Genomic DNA, 19180 nt, shown 5'->3' with positions numbered 1-19180 from the left:
ACCACCACCAAGCTTAGGATCACATTTCTAACAGTGTACACTCAGCTGTAATGTGCATGTTCATCTATCTTTATATAAATTCTTTAGTTAAAAATCTATGCTACACCTTAGCCTTTACACTCACAAAATATTTGTAATTTAAAATTTGATACTACTGGTGCAATACAACCTAAGAATGTAAACTAGTCTGGGAAGTTCAGTTTGCATCCAGCCTGGGCAGAACAGTCTTTGAGAAACTATATATAATTAACCAGCCAAAAGTTGGATTGGAAGAATGGCTCAACTATTGGAATACCAGTCATGAGCAAGATTGCTGAATAAGATGTTGAGGCTTTGCATACATACATGCAATCATACACATATATACAGAGGCACTTATATGTGCACAAATACACATATGAAGCAACTCTCAGAATATGTGGAAAAGTTAGAAAACAATAGAAAATATGTCCTGAGTAAGACTAGAATCAATTGATAATTTTTAATGTTAGAAATCCTCAAGTGAACTTTCTTCAAAAAAGTTTAAGAATACTACATAGATAGGGACCAGAGATAGTAAGAGAGTCAAGTAATCATTATTAAAGGGATCAGATCCATGGAGGAATGAATCAGAGACTACTGCAGGTGCATCTGAAAATGTTCATATTCTGTGTCAAATGTTAGAACATCTTTGAAGAGTACATGAACACTCTGAGCAGTGCAGTGGATAATATTACTGGAGAAGTTCAGAATTGCTAGTCTGTATCTAGATTAAATAAACCAAGAATCTATGGAGGGGCAATGTGATACAAGGCTAGAATTCTAGCACTGAGATTAAGATAGGAGATTAGATAGTGGAATTACACAGTGATACCTTCCCTGGACCAGGTAGTATACTTTTGTCTTAATAAAATAAACCAAACAAGAAAGGAATACAAAGTTCGACGTTTGGGCTAATTTTGTCATTATGTTTTGAGAAGTCAAGTTTCCTATTGAAGTGCAACTCATATATAATCCTCAGTTGTGTTTTAAATGCACTCTTCATTACAGAACCTTAGGTGCAAAATGGATCATGATTCCCATCCAAAATTTGAAAAAGTAAGTAATCATCACTCTGTTTGATTCCAAGGAAAGGATGATGGATTACAAAAACTTAAGCCTGGAGAAATAGCAAAGTTAATCTAATGAAGGACTATGTAGATCTTGCTAAATTGGAGTTTAGATTTAAAATAAATACTTTGGTTTTGTTTGTAATTTCATATTCTATAAGATACTTACAAAATTCTTTTTAAGTACAGTGTTTAATTGACAAATTTACAAATGTTTCTTGCATTCTATTTGCCTAGAATATTCTTTCATAAGAGTTATAATTAGAACTCAGCTAATAGATAATTACAACACTTCATGTATAAAATGATAATGTGAGTAATGTAAAGAGAGTTGCCAACAAATGGATGATATTAATTTATAAATTTAGAAAAAGGGCAATTTTTTTTTGGTCCGGTAGTGGGGCCTGATCTCTGGGCCTGGGCGCTATCCCTCAGCTCTTCAGCTCAAGGCTTGAGCCACAGCACCACTTCCGGTATTTTTCTTTTTGCTTATGTGGTGCTGAGGAATTGAACCCAGGGCCTTAGGCATGCAAGGCAAGCGCTCTGCCACTGAGCCACCTTCCCAGCCCGAAAAAGGGCAATTTTTTGAGACTTTGGTATAACATGGTATGAAGAGAATAATTGTGTGACATCTTCTTTCTTCTAACTGTATGTAACACAGGAAGCAATTTCCCTTAATTACTTCCTCTGTATACAGTGAGAAAACTGCTCGGTTTGGGATTTGTTTTTATTTTTGTTTTTGTTTTATTGGTTTGTCCTAGGGCTTGAATTCTGGGACTGGACACTCTCTCTGAGCCTGTTTATTCTCAAGGCGTGTGCCCTACTATTTCAACCTCAGCTCACTTGTGTATGTCTTTTGCTGAGAAGTTTATTGGAGATAAGAATCTAGGGAACCTTCCTGCCCGAGTGGGCTTTTGTCAACATCTACTGTGTTGGGGTCCCTGGGTAAGGGTAACGAAATCACCAAGACATAAGGGATGCAGAGTGCAAACAGCAATTGCCACTGAATGCTGTGCTTTATTGTCAGTAGTATTTAAAGACAAGCAAGCATGATCTTTGCCAAGATTTGGTCAGAAGACATTCACACAAAAATTTCAACAGATACATTTTTACTTGACCTATGAGAAAATGTCTTGGTATTGTATTATCTAAACTATTTTAGAGCAAGCTCAAACCACTTCTTCAATATCAGGAAAATGCTTGACCAGCTGCTTATCTATGCTTAAGCAAGCAGAAGAGCTACTTCCTCAGCTCCCAGGAGTCTGTGACATGTGTTTTGAGACAGGGAGAGAGAAAATTTTCCCTCTCTAGCCCGGCATCCAAGAGCTTTCTTAATACTCAAACACAGCCCTCGGATAATCCTGAGGCCAGAGCCTGCATCATTCTGCCCCTTTAACATAGACCCTGAGTCTTCACAACTTTATTCTTTTTTCTTTTGTTTTAAAAGAAAAGCTTTCCACAGCATTATCATAGACGCTTGCATTGGTTTCATAAAAATCAAATATAACAGTACAAGTGCAAACAAAATAATAACAATCATGATTCCCATACTACTAGTAGTATTTGAAATGCTATGTTGTATTTTTTTCGGATCCAACCCTTCCAACTGTTTAATAAATGCATCAGCAATATTAGAAGCATCATCATTTGTAAATTGTTTACCAAAAATATCATGTACATTAAATTATAACTGAGCAATCAATTGAGCAGCTGTAGAATTTCCAGATAAATACTACTGTATTACATTCTAATCATGTATAGATTTATTATATTTTATATTAGTATTGCAAAAGGTAGTAAAATTCCAATCACATTTTAATAATAATTGTTTTTCCACAACCAATAACATTTTTCCTAACCATCCCACTGTCTGTTTAAGAATATTAATCTGTGTTTATATTAGAGCATCAATTTCTACCTGTGAGACCCACAATTCATGTGAATCCCAGTGCGATTCTTCCACAAAGTGCTTAGTTTGTAAGGAAGTGTATAGGGCAATTCCAGACACTGCAGCAACAGTGGTAATAGCAATTAAGTTTAAGATCACAGATAATGGCTCCAATCATACGCTTTGTACGTTTTAGTAGTTTGGTAAAAAAATTCAATAACAACACTATCCAAAGGATTTGGGGACCATTCTCTTCCTAATTTAACAGGTAGCCAAATATGAATTTTTTATTGTAATATCATAGTACTATTACTGTCATTAAAATTAAGAGAGGAACTAATGCAAGAATACAGGCGACAAGCTACAGCAATAAGACAAGATGCAGAAATAAAGGGGATCCAAATAGGGAAAGAAGTAATAAAACTCTCCCTCTTTGCAGATGACATGATCTTGTATTTAAAGAATCCCATAGACTCCACTCCCAAATTACTCAAGCTGATTCAAAACTTTGGTAAAGTAGCAGGTTATAAAGTTAACCCCAAAAATCAATGGCTTTTCTGTATGCCAACAATGAGAAAAGTGTGGCTGAAATTAGGAAAGCAACTCCATTTGTAATAGCCCCATAAAAAATAAAATACCTAGGAATTAACTTAACCAAAGAAGTGCAGGACCTCTATGACGAAAACTTTAAAATCTTGAAAAAGGAAATCAACACAGAACTTAAAAAATGGCAAAACCTCCCATGCTCCTGGATTGGAAAGATTAACATCGTGGTAATGGCAATACTTCCCAAGGCTATCTACAAATTCAATGCAATACCTATCAAAATTCCAACCTCATTCTTCAAGTAAATAGAAGAGGCAATCCAAAAATTCATATGGAACAAAAAAAGACCCCGAATAGCAAAAACGCTCCTCAACGGAAAGAACACTGCTGGAGGAATATCAATACCAAATTTCAAACTCTACTATAAAGCCATAGTAATCAAAACAGCTTGGTATTGGCATAAGAACAGACCTCAGGACCAATGGAATAGAATTGAAAACCCAGAAATGAACCTACAGACCTATAGCCATCTAAACTTAGATAAGGGAGGTAAAACAATAGAATGGAAGAAAGACAGCCCTTCAGTAAATGGTGCTGGCAAAATTGGTTAACTACATGTAGAAAACTAAAGCTAGATCCTTATATATCACCCTGCACCAGAATCAACTCCAAATGGATCAAAGACCTTGAAGTCAAAGCAGACACTCTGAAAATATTACAGGACGGAATAGGAGAAACCCTAGGTCTCCTTGGCTCAGGCTGAAATTTTCTTAATAAAGACCCGGAAACACAACAAATCAAAGAAAGTTTGGACAAATGGGATTGCATAAAGTTGCAGAGCTTCTGCAGGCCAAATGACATAGCTAGCAAGATCAATAGAAAGCCCACCGATTGGGAGAAGATCTTTACTAGCCATACAACGGACAAGGGTCTCATATCTAAAATATACTTGGAACTCAAAAAATTAAACCCCCCAACAACAAATACTCAAAGAAACAACTGCCCAATAAATAAGTGGGCGAAAGACTTAAAGAGAAACTTCTCTGAAGAAGAAAGAAGGATGGCCAATAGACACATGAAGAAATGTTCAACATCCCTAGCCATAAAAGAAATGCAAATCAAAACACATTGAGATATCACCTCACTCCAGTTGGAACGGCAAAAATCAAGAACTCTATCAACAACAGATGCTGGAGGGGATGTGGACAGAAAGGAACCTTACTTCATTGTTGGTGGGAATGTAAACTTGTTCAACCACTTTCGAAATCAGTATGGAGGTTCCTCAAAAGACATGGTTTGAGAAGTATTCCCTTATAATGTTCTGAATGTTGGTTGTTTCTGTGGTGATGTTTCCATTCTCATCTTTGAGCTTATTTGGTTGTCTTGTCTTCTTTGTCTGGTAAGAATTGCTAAGGGTCTATCAATTTTGTTAAATTTTTTGAAGAACCAATTCTTTGTTTTGTTGATTCTTTATATGGTGTTTTTGGATTCTAATTCATTTAATTCTGATTTAACTTTCATTATTTCTTTCCATTTCTTGGATTGGGGTTTATCTTTGCTGCTTTTTTTAAGGAGGTTCAGATGTCTTATTAAATTGTTGGTTTCAGAGCTCTCTAATTTATTGTTATAGGAAATCACAGCTATAAACTTGCCTGTCTGTACTGCCTTTGCTGTGTCCCAGAGGAGCTGGTAATTTGTGTGTTTATTTTTGTTGAATATCATGAACATTTGTATTTCCTTTCTAATTTCTTCCATGACCCATTTGTGATTCAACAGTGTGTTGTTCAACCTCCATGTGTTACAGGAATTCATTTGTGGCTTTTGGTGTTGAGTTCTAATTTTATTCCCTTGAATGCAGTTTCTCACCCTTTACTGTGGTCTTGTTCATTTTCTATGCGTAGAACATCTTTAAATATCTTTTGTACAGCTGGTTTGGTGGAGATTTATTGTTGCAAGTTTTCTTTGCAATGGACTCTTTTTATTTGACCTTTGGTTATGAAGGAGGGTTTAGCTGGGAACAGTATTCTTGGCTGATACTTACTTATCTTTAGGGCATGGCATACATCATGCCAGGCTCTTGCTTTATTCATCTCTGCTGAGAAATCTGAGGTTATTCTAATTCTTTTCCTTTTAGAGGAGACTGATCTGTTCTCCTTGACAGATTTAAGGATCCTTTCCTTGGTCTGAATTGATCCTGTGCAGATTACAATGTGACGGTGGGATGTTCTGTTTTGGTCTGGTCTATATGGGGTTCTAATAGCTTCTTGTATCTGAATAGGCCTATATTTTTGCATGTTTGGGAAGTTCTCTGCTAGGATTCTGTTAAATAAATTTCCTTGACCATTAACTTCTGTCTCCAGGTGCTCCTCTACTCCCAGTAGCCTCACATTCGCTTTCTGATGGTGTCTTCCAAGTGTTGAATAGATCATATTTCTAGGATTTGTCTTGGATAATTGTATGTTCTTTCTCTAAAATATTCAGGCTGTCTTCAATCCCCGAGATTCGATATTCTGCATGGTGTAACTTACTGTCAAGTCTTTCTACTTTGTTTTTTATTTCTTTTCCTTCTAATTGGTCAGCTTTGATGGCTTCAAATTCTTTGTTGGAGATTTTTTTTAGATATTGTTTCAAGTTACTTCCTTAATTTGGTGTTTAGTGTTTATTTTCAAATCACTTAGTTGATTGGTTATGGTTTCCTTGGACTCCCATTCCTTCTGTTGGGCTCCATTCATCACTCCTTTTGTGGTCTCTCTGAATTGTTTCAGCTGTCTGTTTACTAATTCCATGAATGCTTGTATTGATCTTCGTCTATTCTCATCCCACTCTCTCAATTCCTGTATTACACTTTGATAAGTTTCCTCACATTCACACAATTCCTCTAACTCTCTATGACTGTTTTCAGCATTCTCATGTTATCCCTGTATTTCTCTTTAACTGATCTCAACCGGCTTATGCAATTCCTGTTTTAATCTTTAAGTAGCTCCCTAATGCTCACAAGATTCCTGTATTAATTTTTGTTTGCCTCCTCTTGCTCTCTATCATACTCACACTGATTCCTTTGCAAGTTTTCAATTATTTCATTCACCATGTTTACCAGCAGTGTTTGTAGAACTTTTGATAACTCTCCTCTGAATTATTCATTAACTGTTCTGTCACCTGATTATCATGAGTGGGAGTTCAGACACCTGGACTTGCCATTTTTGTTGTGTTCTTCCAGCTTATTCTGCCAATTTGGTATGAAAGTAACACCAATTTTGTGCCAGAATACTATTTTAAGGTAAGCACCAACCAGAGCCCTGTAGTCGCACAATCAAAATGGCTTCAAATACAATACAGTTCAACAAATACAAGCTATTCAACATCAAACAACCATGGATTAATGGGTTACAAACAGCAAAGAAGGATTTGCAAACCAGAAATTATTAGCTTTAGGGAGAAATGTGGGGGAAAATAGGACTAGAGGGATGTGGATAGATTAAAGGAGAGTAAATTTAACCAAGTCCTAATCTCTGAGAGGGAAATGGATTGGGCAGAATGATAGGAGAGATATTTTAAAGAAAAAATGGAAAAACAAAAATTCAAATTTAAGAAGTGAAACACAATTTATGTAAGTTTAAAGAAATGATATTGAGAGAAGAAAAGAATAGAACGAGAAGAGGGGAGGAGAGAAAGGAGACATGAAAAATTAAAAAATATTTTTTATATTGGTTACTAGAAAATTATGTAGGTATAAAGAAATAAAACTCCTCGTAAAGAATTTAAGCCTAAGAGGTTGTGAATTGAGTAATAAATTTCTGTATTAATTATGTACAAAATGGGGGATAAGGTGTAATAATTGACAACAGGTATATATCTTGGGATGAGCAGAATAGCAATTAAGTCATGCAAAAAAGAAAGAGAAAATATGAAAACAATAAAAAGGACCTTTTGGTCCTTTTTATTAAACACACATACACACATACACCAAAAAAAATGAGGAAAATATTTACAGAAAACCCTTTAAAAATTAAAATTAAAAAAAAATCATAAAAGAGTTCTTTGGTTTTTTTAGTTTTTTTAGGGGGGCAGGGAATGGGAAGAACCTGTATCTCCCCTGTGTCCATAACCAGTCTATTGGTCGAGTCTCTGGTCTGTTTGTGGTGTTTGGTTTTCCTATGGCTTGATTGGTTTCTTAAGTAAGTTTGTTTGGACAGAAAATGCTCTGTGTTAGGCAGGATTTTGTGATCCTCTTCCCAGGCTAGTTCAATGGGAGGGAGATCTGTTTTGAGTATCCCAAAAGAGGGAAATGGCAATTTCCTCTACTTTGGAGAAGCTGTGATTAGGCTAGGTTCTGGATAGATTTGAGGCCTTTCAGCAAACAGTAGCTTTCCCCTGAGGGGCTAGCTCCTGAGACATAGCGTCCAGCTTTGAGCCATTCTCAGGATTTATGTTTACTGAATTTCAATTGTTTGTCTAGGCTTCTGTAAGGAGGGACAGACTCTGGCTCTGTTTACATGGTGAAGAAAGTCACTTCTCTGGGGACAGAGCTCTCTCTGCCTGGGCGGGGTGACTTTCCTGGGTGGAACTGAGCCTGGCAGGTCCCTTCTAGTTCCTGTGACTTGCAAAATGACTCTTGTTTTCTTCCAAGGCCTGAGTTGGAGCTACCTGCTCAGCCGGACCTTTGTCAGTATCAAAGATGGAGATCTCCAGTGGTGGTAGGGGAGAGGGCTGGCATTCCCACCTCTGCTCCCTGAGAAGGAGTGAGGATTTCAGGGTTCTACTCATGTCAGAATCTTAGTACCTGGGCACTCTCTGGTCTGCAATCTGAAGGATGAAGGTATCTGCTCCTTCTCAGTTCTTGCTGGTGTTGAGTTGAATCCCCTGTCCGCTGTGTCTGGCACCTTTGTCCTGGGATCTCTCTGTTGTAGGGATGATGGCTATGGCCGCCGCTGCTGCTGCTGCAGCCACAGCAGCCATGGCTACTAGCAAGTGCTCAGATCTGTCTCCTTGACTGGATTTTCCCTTTCTGGACACACTCTCTGTACTTTGATGGCACATTTGGTGTGATTCTCTACACTAGGACTGTTCACTGGAACACTAAAACTGCTATCTATGAGAAAGCTTGTTTAGCTTCCAGCTTCTCCTCCACCATCTTCCTCAGAAGTCCCTTAACACTTTATTATGACATGATATTGTGACATCATATTGACATTGTGATATTACTCTACCATTCTGTTTTCACACACCTATTATGACATCACATGCTAGAAACCTCGTGGGTTTTAGGACTTCTATCTCCTTCCTTGAATTCTTTTCCTCTTTGTAAACTAGTAGCAATTGAAATCAGACATGTGATTGTAATATTATAAACTCATAATGACATCACTATTCCATGGGTGACCTCATGACCACAGTGATATCACAAACCTATTGCATCATCACATTACCATTGTGACATCACCATCACATTGTGACGTTTTAATCAGTTATGACCTCTTAGCACCTTTATTTTATAGTTTTTTTTTTATTGTAAAGATACTATACAGAGGGTTACAGTTACATGAGTGAGGTAATGAGTACACTTCCACTTCCTCTTGAACATTGTTACCCCCTCCATTGTTTTCCCCCTACCATCCCCTCCCTCCCTCCCTTCCCCAAGGTTCTTTTTTTTTTTAATTGTGATTAAGTGATTACTTAATTTCCGGAAATTCACAGTATTGTGGAATAATGGTGCTCATTTAAAGTCACAAGTTCATTCTAACTTTCCTGGAGCAAATTGTCTATCACAGTCTGTAATATATAACGGTGCTCATATGTTATATACCATATATGTGATCAGCAGCATGGGGATATTTAGTAGTGGTTCAACCAGATGAGTGGGAGTTCTTTGTTTCTTAAGTCCTGTTAGTTTTGTCATATCACCTAACATTTTGGATTCATCATCCACTTATCAGGGAGACCATGTACTGTTTGCCTCTTCGTTCTTGGCTTACCTCGCTCAACATGATTCCTTCTAGCTCCATCCATTTCCCTGCAAATGCCATTATTTTGTCATTTCTAATGGCTGCATAATATTCCATTGTGTATAGATACCACAATTTTTGGATCCATTCATCTGTGGTGGGGCATCTAGGTTGTTTCCATATCCTAGCTATTGCGAACAGTGCTGCAATAAACATGGAGGTGCACGTGTCCTTTTATATTGGTTCCTGTTGTTCAGGGTAGATGCCTAGAAGTGGTATGACTGGGTCGTAAGGGAGGTCAATATTTATCTTTCTAAGGACCCTCCAGACTGCTTTCCAAAGTGGTTGTATGAGTGTACATTCCCACCAGAAGTGTAATAGCGTTCCTCGTTCTCCACATCCCCTCCAGCATTTGTCGTTGGCTGATTTGTGGATGTGGGACATTCTGACTGGGGTAAGGTGGTATCTCAGGGTTGTCTTTATTTGCATTTCCTTCACCACCAGGGATGATGAACATTTCCTCATGTGTTTCTTTGCCATTTTTATTTCTTCATTTGAGAAGTCCCTCTTTAGTTCCCTTGCCCATTTAGTAATTGGTTTGTTGCGTTTGGGAGGGATTAGTTTCTTGAGTTCCCTGTATATACAGGATGTTAACCCCCTGTCTGATATATTGCTGGTAAATATTTTTTCCCAATTAGTTGGTTGTCTTTCTAGCTTGGTTGCGATAGCTTTATCTGTGCAGAAGCTTTTTATTTTAAGGTAGTCCCATTTGTCGAGTCTCTCTCCAATTTGTTGTGACCCTGGGACTCTGTTCAGGAAGTTCCTTCCTGTGCCTATTAGTTCAAGTGTCTCTCCTACTCTGTCCTGCAGTAGTTTCAGAGATTCAGGTTTAATGTTAAGGTCTTTAATACATTTTGAGTTGATGTTGGTGCATGGTGATAGGCTGGGGTCCACTTTTAGTTTTCTGCATGTGGCTGCCCAGTTTTCCCAGCACCAGCGGTTGAAGAGGCTATGTTTCTTCCATTGTATGTCTTTGGCTCCTTTGTCGAATATCAGCTGGCTGTAAGCCTGTGGATTTATTTCTGGATCTTCTATTCTGTTCCATTGGTCTTCGGGTCTGTTTTTGTGCCAGTACCATGCTGTCTTTGTTATTATAGCTCTGTAGTAGAGTTTGAAGTTCGGCATGGATAGCCCTCCCATATTGTCTTTATCCCCTAGAATTGTTTTGGCTATTCTAGGTCTTTTGTTGTTCCATATGAATTTTTGGACTGTTTTCTGTATTTGAGTGATGTACGTCATTGGGATTTTAATAGGAATTGCGTTGAATTTGTATATTAGTTTTGGAAGTATTACCATCTTTACTATATTAAGTCAGCCTATCCAGGAGCATGGGAGGTCTTTCCATTTCCTAGTGTCTTCTGCAATTTCTTTCTTTAACTTTTTATAGTTCTCATTAAATAGTTCTTTTACATCTTTGGTTAGGTTAATTCCTAAATATTTTATTTTTTGGGAGGTTATTGTGAATGGGGTTGCTCCCTTTATTTCCCTCTCTTCCTGTACATTATCAGTGTATAGGAAGGCAACTGATTTTTGTGGGTTTATTTTGTATCCTGCTATTTTGCCGAAGTGATTTATGATTTCTAAGAGTTTGGGGATGGAGTTTTTGGGATCGTGGAGGTATAGTATCATGTCGTCTGCAAAAAGGGATAGTTTAACTTCTTCTTTCCCTATGCGGATCCCTTTAATGTCTTTTTCTTGCCTTATTGCCCTGGCTAAGGGTTCTAGGACTATATTGAAGAGGAGTGGAGACAGTGGGCATCCTTGCCTTGTTCCTGATTTTAGGAGAATTGGTTGTAGCTTTTCCCCATTAAGTATAATATTGGCTATTGGTCTGTCATAAATGGCTTTTATTGTTTTTAGAAATGTTCCTTCTATTCCTATTTTCTCCAGAGCTTTTAGCATGAATGAATGTTGAATTTTGTCAAAGGCCTTTTCTGCATCTGTAGCGATAATCATGTGATTCTTGACCTTGGCTCTGTTGATATGTTGGATTACATTTATTGACTTACGTATGTTAAACCATCCCTGTGTCTCTGGGATGAAGCCTACCTGGTCATAGTGAATTATTTGTTTTATGTGTTTCTGGATTCTGTTAGCTAGAATCTTGTTAAGGATCTTTGCATCTGTGTTCATCAAGGAGATTGGCCTGTAATTCTCCTTTTTGGTTGGGTCTTTGCCTGGTTTGGGGATGAGTGTGATATTGGCTTCGTAGAATGAGTTTGGGATAGCTCCTTCCTTCTCTGTTTATCTGAAGAGCTTGAGGAGTATGGGTATTAGTTCTTGTTTAAAGGTCTTATAGAATTCTGCTGTGAATCCATCTGGTCCTGGGCTTTTTTGTGTTGGAAGACTTTTGATAGCTTCCTGTATCTCATTATAGGATATTGGCTTATTTAATTGGTTAACTTCTTCTTTGCTCAGTTTGGGCAACTTGTATTTCTCTAAAAATGCATCCATTTCTGCCCGATTTTCTTCCTTTAGAGAGTATAGCTTTTGAAAGTAGTCTGTTAGAATTGTTTGGATATCTTGGGTACGTGTGGTGATGTTTCCCATGGCATCCCTAATCCTATTAATATGGGTTTCCTCTCTTCTTTTTTTAATTAATCTAGCCAATGGGCCATCAATTTTGTTTATTTTTTCAAAGAACCAGCTTTTTGTTTGGTTTATTTTGGTTATGGTTTTCTGATTTTCTAATTGGTTAATCTCTGCTTTTAATTTGGTTATCTGGCTTCTTCTAGTAGCTTTAGGTCCCATTTTTTCCTGTTTTTCTAGCTGTTTTAATTGCAACATGAGATTATTTACTTGGTCTGTCTCCATTCTCTTGATGTGGGCACTGAGGGCAATAAATTTGCCCCTCAGGACTGCTTTTGCTGTGTCCCACAAGTTTCTTTGTGAGGTGTTTTCATTTTCATTGAGTTGTAGGAAATGCTTTATTTCTTCTCTGATCTCTTCTGTTATCCAGGCATTGTTAAGGAGTGTGCTGTTCAATTTCCATGTATTGGAGAAATTTCTGCGGTATGCTTTGTTATTGAGAGCTAGCTTGATTCCACTGTGGTCAGATAGGATACAGGGGATTATGTCGATCCCTTTGTATTTGCTTAAGTTCCTTGCATGAACTATGATATGGTCTATTTTGGAGAAAGTTCCGTGAGCTGCTGAGAAGAATGTGTACTGTGTTGTTTTAGGGTGAAATACTTGGTAGATGTCAGTTAATTCCGCTTGAAGTATGGCCTCTCTTAATTCGGTAGCTTCTTTGCCAATCCTCTGGTTGGTAGACCTGTCCTTTGGTGAGAGTGGTGTGTTAAAGTCTCCTAGTATTATCGTATTGGGATCTATTTTATTCTGTAAGTTTGAGAGCATTTGTTTGACATATCTGGGTGCACCAATATTTGGGGCATGTAAGTTGATGATGGTTATGTCCTCCTCTTGGATTGTTCCCTTTATTAATATGTAGTGTCCGTCCTTGTCTTTCTGTACTGATTTTAATGAAAAGTTTATTTTGTCAGATATCAGGATAGCTACACCTGCTTTCTTACTGGGGGCGTTTGATTGGTAGATCCTTTTCCACCCCTTCACTCTGAGTTTGTTTGTATGTTTGGCTGAGAGGTGGGTCTCCTGAAGGCAACAGATGGATGGGTCTTGTTTTCTTATCCAGTCCTCAGTTCGTTTTCTTTTAATTGGCGAATTCAGCCCATTTATATTAAGAGAAAGTATAGAGAGATGCATTGTTGTCCCTGCCATGCCTTTTTCCTAAGTTTTTCTTTTTTCCTTTCCTCCTGTGCTTGCTCAGTTAGACTTTGAGTAACGCCTGTTTGGGGCAGGCCCCAGTTCCTGGCTGCTTTCTTCAGGTTGTGTCCCCCCTCTTAGAATTCTTTGTAATGCTGGCTTAATGTTTATGTATTCATTTAGTTTTTCTTTGCTATTAAAAGTTTTCAGTTCTCCATCAAATGTGAATGCTAGCTTTGCCGGGTAGATCAGTCTGGGTTGGCAGTTATTGGCTCTCAGGGCTCGTATGGTGCTTTCCCAGGCTTTTCTTGCATTCAGTGTTTGTGTGGAGAGATCTGCAGTAATTCTTATTTTTTTTCCCATTGTAGTATAGCTCCTTCTTCATTTTTGCTGCATGCAGGATTGTTTCCTTATTATTCAGATCTATCATTTTTACTATAATGTGTCTAGAAATGTTTCTTCTGGGGTCTTGCTTGTTGGGTGTTCGATAAGCTTTTGTGATGTAGTTAAGATGGTCGTTTTTGAGGTGGGGAAAATTTTCATTGATTATATTGTTAAATAGGTGTTGCATTCCCTTGCTCTGGAATTCCTCACCTTCGTCCACTCCAATTATGCGAAGGTTAAATTTTTTAGCATTATCTGCTTGCTCTCGAATATCCCTTTGGTTTAATTTGAGTGATTTTTCCATATTTGTCACTTTTTGGTCCAGTTGGTGTATTCTGTCTTCTGTATCTGACACTCTAACTTCCATTTCATTCACTCTGTTGACAGTGGCTTCTATTGTGGTTTGCATGGAGGAAATGGATCCCTTTATGGATTCAATGTTGGTTCTCAGAGTACTGATCTCACCTCTCAATGAGGTATGCATTACCTCTAATTTGTCGTTTATCTCACTTCTTACTGAGGTTTGTGCAGCTTCTATTTTTGCATGCATCTCTTGTTTGATACCCTGTATCTCTTTAGATAGTTCATCCTTGTGCTCTTTCAATTTCTGATCAATTTCTCACTTTATTTCTTGAGTCATTGCCTCCAGCAACCCTTGGAAGTCGCCTTTGTCTTCCATTCCTGCTTTGCTCCCACTGGGGCTCTCCCCTGTGTGGCTGCTGGCTTTTGAGGTGAGCTTGCTGTCCTGGGTGGTAGTAAACCTTGTGATTTTTCTCTGTGATTTTCGCATGGAGGTTCAGGAGACTGCTCTTCAATTTTGTTTTGGTGTGTCTGTCTTTGCTTGGTTGCTGGTTCTGTATTGGTAGAGAGAGTCTGTGCCTGATCTGGGTTCTGTTGGGAGCCTATTTCCAGCTGCTATTCTGACTTACTTAGGATTCTCAGCTCTCTGCTGTAGATTGCTGGCAGTTCCCGCCTTTGGAAGGGTTGAGCAGCCTAGACTGCTTGTGTTTGCTCCTACGGGTGCTCTTGTGAAGAACAGATGCTCTGGATGCACTCTCCCAAATGCTGGAGTCTGCTATGGGCTCCTGATGTGTTTTTGTTTATTTGTTTTGGGCTGGTTGTGGGCTTGAACTGTAGGTTTGGGTGCTGTCCCTCAGCTTTTCAGCTCAAGGCAGGCACCCTACTGTTTGAGCCACAGCACCACTTCTGACCATTTTTGCTTTTGTGATGCTGAGGAATCAGATCCAGGGCCTCATACATCCAAGACTATCACTCTATTGCTGAGCCGCCTTAACAGTCTGAGCTCCTGCTTACTATCAGTTGCTGGCAGCCTGTGTTGCCCAATTCCCAGTCTAGTGTATATGGGTGGAGTTTTGGTGGGGTTTGGGCTTCTCTTGTCCTGGGCCTCCAGGTCTTTTGTTGTCACAGGCGTGCTTCCCGGGGGAGTGTTGTTTCCTGGTTTTCTCCCCTCTGTTGAGGCGTATGCTCAGCTTTTTACTTCAGTTGGGAGGAGTTGGTTGTGTTGTTCAGGCGCCAGATCCTCGGGCCTGGTTCCGGCCCCAGCCTGGAGCGCGCTTGTTAGGCCTGTGCTGATGTGTATACCACCTAGGTTATGCAGCCTGGAGCGCACTCGTTAGGCCTGTGCTGATGTGTATACCACCTAGGTTATACAGCCTGGGGGACACAGTTCAAATTTCTTCTACTGTTGGTAGTCTTGACCCAGGGGCGCTGTTCCTGGCTTGGGCATTTAAGCTCCCTTCCAGGGGTGCTCTTGCTCTAGCCTGGCCAGCTGAGTGTGCTCCACGGGCTGGTGGAGCTCTCAAACAGTTCCCAGTTTTAGTGGGTCCTGTGGTCCGGGTGCTGGGGTAGGGAGTCTAGGTCAGGGTCTGGGGATTCCCTCCAGCTCTGGTCTCCCTTGAGGGATACACTTCCCCTGTGGGGTACTCACCCTGGAGCTGGTTGTTTCTGTGTGGTGTAGGTAGTCAGTTGTTGCAATCCAGGCTGGGTTGGGCGGTGGTGGCTCTGTGTGATTCTTTTCTGTCTCTGCCTCTGTCGAAGCTGTCGGGTCAAGAGTGTCCATGCTCAGGCAGCTTCTTCTCCGTACCTCTGGGTCCCGAGTGACCCCGCTGGGGCGTTGCGATCGTGATCGGGCGGGCGGGTGGTCTGCAGACAGGACCCTTTGTTGCGCTGCTGGCGCCGAGCGGCTTTGGCGGGATGGAACCTCTGTGCTCAGGTGGAGAGTGCTGGATAGTTGTGATCGCGATCAGGCGGGGCCAGGTGGTCTGCCGACAGGTCCTTTTGTCACTCTGCTGATGCCGAGCGGCTTTGGCGGGATGGAGCCTCTCTGCTCGGGTGGAGAGTGAGGGGTGGAGATGGGATCCTCCTGGAGACTCCCGGCTGGTAGGTTTCTCTGTTCCTGGCGATCTGGTACTGCAAACCAGTACCTGATGTTCTGAAAGCGGCCCCCTGTGTCTCTGCTGTGTCTCTTGGGGTTCCCACAGCCCCCCGCCGGGCCGGCTGGCCGGCGGCTTGGCGCGCTGCCGTGCGGCCAGTAAAGGTTGGGGGAGGGGTCTTCGCTTTTCTCTGTTTTGAAATTTTTCTTTTCCTCTCTTTTTTTTTTGTTATTCTCCGCCTCTGGTTTTTCTCTGAGTGTTCGTCTTTTTGTTGTTGTCGGTCTCTTGGGGAGATTAAGCGTTGGAACTCGAACTCTCTTTTTGGTTGGAGAGAGCTGTGGCGTTTCCCTACTGCCCCGTCGCCATCTTGGTCCCCCCTCCTCTTAGCACCTTTGAAACAGCATATGGCCTTTGTGACAAAAAAAATCAGTTGTTTACCCATATATTCATTGTGGTCTAACAATTGAGATCAGTTATACCATTGTAATATTACAAACCCTTCGAAGCAGAATCACCAGTGTGAAATCATTAACTGGTCCTCCCCTCATAATTTTGACATGATGCCCTTGTGATACATAAGCCCTTTTTGATCTGATAATCTGTTTTTTACTTATTTCAGGTATGACATGTGATATTAGAAATGCACTCTGATATAATGAAAATTATGTCATCACTTTGTCAGATATCATGCACATTGTAATCCATTGTGACATTACATACTTATTGGGAGTTCATAACGTTTGGGCCAATGCATAACTTTGTAGATATAACAATCCCATTCTGGATTTATATTCTCATTTGAAGTTAAGGAAGATTGAAGTCTAGCATGCCATTGTGACATCATCAATCCATTGTGACATCATAAACCTATTGTGACCTCATCACCATTATCGTATCACCAACTAATTATGACATCAAAATATTATTATGACTTGATATTGTGACATCATATTGCCATTGTGATATCATTGTCCCATTGGGTATTGCAAACCTATTATGACCTCATAACATTTTACAAAATTCGAGGCCTTTGACACTATTAACTTGTAAACTCGTATACTTATGTTGCATAAAACACAAGACAATCTAATAAGGCACATTGAGGATAACTTTATTTACACTAGTAATGGGCCTGCATTTATCTTGTCCTGGGCTGTACACTCATTGACAAGCCAGCCCCAAACACCAAATCTCAGACCTCCAATGGGCAGCCCTGCACATAGTTAATTAGTGTGCAAACCACCAACCCCCCAAATTATCATCTCGAAACTCCATACTTCAATAGGTAAGGCTTTTTCCTTTTCTCTTGCTCCCTCTTTCTTTATAGACATGTCCTTCATTTTCCTTTTTCCCTTCCATCACTTCCTTCTTCTCTTTAGTCCTCTCCACTATCCACAGGCCTACACTTCTCTGGCCTGGTGGCCAATTGGCATCCTTCTCCTCCTGCACTCCCTCAAATTCCTCTTCTCCCAAGTCTTTCCCCTCCTGCTATCTCACCACTTCCTTCCTTCATGGTCTTCACTTGATTTTCTCCAATTCCATTGTGCTCACCATGCAGCCTATATATAGGTTGAACCCCTTCCAGACCCAGTGGGTCTCTTGCCTAACAGTTTTCAACCTCACTTCATGAACTGCGCATTCCTCAATAACTTCTTCACAGCTCATTTGAGGATGACATCCTACCCCTCTAGCAGCATGCCCTGTCCCCTTTTGTGGCATGACCCATGCACTCCTGTGGGCCAGGACATGGGGCCACATTGATTAGTGGGTCATGCTGATTATTAGGGCTTTGCTGCTTTATACATCCCCCACTGGTTTTCATGTCAAATCAAATCCTTGATTCCTTCTTACCAAATCCTAAAAATTCCCATCTCTCCACCTAATGAACAGGCTTAAAATGTAAATTTAATTGTAATCAAGTAAATTATAGAAACACACTAGTTATTACTAATTAACACTTAGTAAGTCTTATCCTTAAGGGACCCTCTGAGTGTCTGCACAGTCCATCTTGTAGCCTTTTCTGTATATGGGTCGACTGCCTATTTCACTAGAGACTGATGGATCTAATGCTGTTTTTCGTCCTAATATAATAGGCAACAGTGAAGTTAGCACGACCAAGTAAGGTCCTTGCCACTTCGGTTCCAATTCAGGGGCATGATGCAGTTTTACAAACACCAGCTGTCCAGGCAAGGAAGAGTGGGTGGAGTTTCTTTTTTTTTCTTTTTTCAACTCAATTTCTTAGTTTATTTCATTTACTTTAGGTCTAGCTTTTGAATTTAATGCTGAAGTGAGACTTGCTATAGAATACACTACATTACTCTCCCCAAAGAAATTTTCCTTCCAACTGGATTTAATTTCTTATTTTATATTTGAACTTTTTTTATCGTCATCCTAATGTTTATTTATTTTTAAACAGTTTTTATTATTATTATCTTTAAGTAGTTTTACAAAGAAGTTCCCATCCTACAAAACAGTACATGAATACAAGGTGTCTGACAACATTGTCACTCATCCCTCATAACCCTTCCCTTCTCAGACGTTTTGAAAAAATTGAGATAGGTGATTGCATATATTTCACATATTTCACAGTATTGTGGAATTGTGATACTTAGTAAAGTCACAAACACTTTTTAACCTTGACAAGGCAAATTATTGTTATCATGGTCTAAAGTTTGTTAATTCTATGAGCTTTGACAATCCAAATTATTTTTCCCACCTCAGATGATGTTTACATTTTTTCCTTTTGCTTAGTGTAGGCTATTCCCTCTTTCCCTCTTTCCCACTCATTCCTCCTTTCCCATCACTGTGTTTGGGTTGTTTAGTTATTTTTCTTCTGTATCCAGTGCAGCTGATGGGCCACTTTGTTGTATGTTGTTCCATTTTCCACTTATTGTGTTCCTCCTCCTGGCTTCCCCCCATTGCGTGCATATTTCTACCATCTACATGGTCAAGAACATGGAGTCATTAATGGTGATACAACAAAATGAGTGGCTGTCCTTTGTTTCTCGAGTCCTGTTTACTTTGTCATACCTTCTTGCATTTTGGCTTTAGAATCCACATATCAGGTAGACCCTGTGCCGTTTGTCTTGTTGTTCTTGGCTTACCTCACTCAAATAATTTTGTCCAGTTCCATTCATTTCCCTGCAAATGCCATCA

The 19180-nt window shown here is 39.7% G+C and overlaps 1 long non-coding RNA gene across 1 annotated transcript in view; it reads left to right on the top strand.

Moving 5' to 3' along the window:
- The first annotated feature begins 1030 nt into the window (after positions 1 to 1030).
- LOC138815687 (uncharacterized) overlaps positions 1031 to 19180 on the top strand; it is a 139024-nt gene continuing 120874 nt past the window's right edge. The window contains exon 1 of the long non-coding RNA XR_011368415.1: positions 1031 to 1077. This is a non-coding gene — a long non-coding RNA (uncharacterized lncRNA). The remainder of the gene's footprint in view (positions 1078 to 19180) is intronic.

This window comes from Dipodomys merriami, unplaced genomic scaffold, assembly GCF_024711535.1.
Source record: "Dipodomys merriami isolate MVZ:Mamm:240054 unplaced genomic scaffold, mDipMer1.0.p SCAF_66, whole genome shotgun sequence".
In the NCBI taxonomy this organism is placed as follows: Eukaryota; Metazoa; Chordata; class Mammalia; order Rodentia; family Heteromyidae; genus Dipodomys; species Dipodomys merriami.
This window is presented reverse-complemented; position numbering and strand designations above follow the sequence as displayed.